Source organism: Rhagoletis pomonella, unplaced genomic scaffold (genome assembly GCF_013731165.1).
Source record: "Rhagoletis pomonella isolate Grant_MI unplaced genomic scaffold, Rhpom_1.0 Rhpom_scaffold_01187, whole genome shotgun sequence".
Taxonomy (NCBI): domain Eukaryota; kingdom Metazoa; phylum Arthropoda; class Insecta; order Diptera; family Tephritidae; genus Rhagoletis; species Rhagoletis pomonella.
In genome coordinates, this window is record NW_023459741.1 from 49,248 (window position 1) to 50,072 (window position 825).

Sequence of the window (825 nt, forward strand, 5' to 3'; positions counted from 1 at the left end):
ATGTTCTTTCGAATAAACCCATAATATACCGAAAAAATTAGTTTAACTTAATTTTTATAAATAAATAATTTTTTTTTTGTTATGGTCATCAGATCTTTAATGTGAAGGTCATCAGATCAGCCCCGTCATTCTAAATGTGCATTAAGGAAATGAAAAACCGACGCCATGTGACTCTTCTCTTCGTTCAATAAGGGATGGACGAATTTAATTGAAACATTTTTAATATTTATTAAGGTTTGTGAATAGTGTTGCCATCTGTTTAAAATGTTAAGCTCAATTTTGGCGTCTTAACGCCATGCGGGTTCACTAGTTTTTATGTATTTGTTATTGCTACCGCGCCCGTTTTTATTAATTATACGCATTTTCACTGTCGAAACCTACCGAAACACACATGTTATAACGTTAATGCGCCTTTAAAAAAATGAAATCCCATTTTAGGTTGCCAACTTGTCTACACACAGAGCAACAAGTTGACCAGTCTGCCTCAAAAATCAAAAAATTTTGATTTTACTCCAACTTGACGTAGGTTTGCCAACTTGCCTTATGGCGGCTTATTTACCACCAACTTCTAGCGGTTAGGCAACTGGTTGGCCGATAAATCGATCCGTGTGTAGGGCCTTGTAAGTGTGGTGTAAAAGTATTTGCGATATACCTTGCGTTATTTATATCGCAAGCTCTAAGTGTAGTGATATTTTACACTATAAGCAAAATTATGTATTATCAATTCTATATATTTTTAACCGACTTCCAAAAAAGGAGGAGGTTATCAGTTCGTCGGAATATATATATATATATTTTTTAATGTATGTTACCGCATAACTTTGG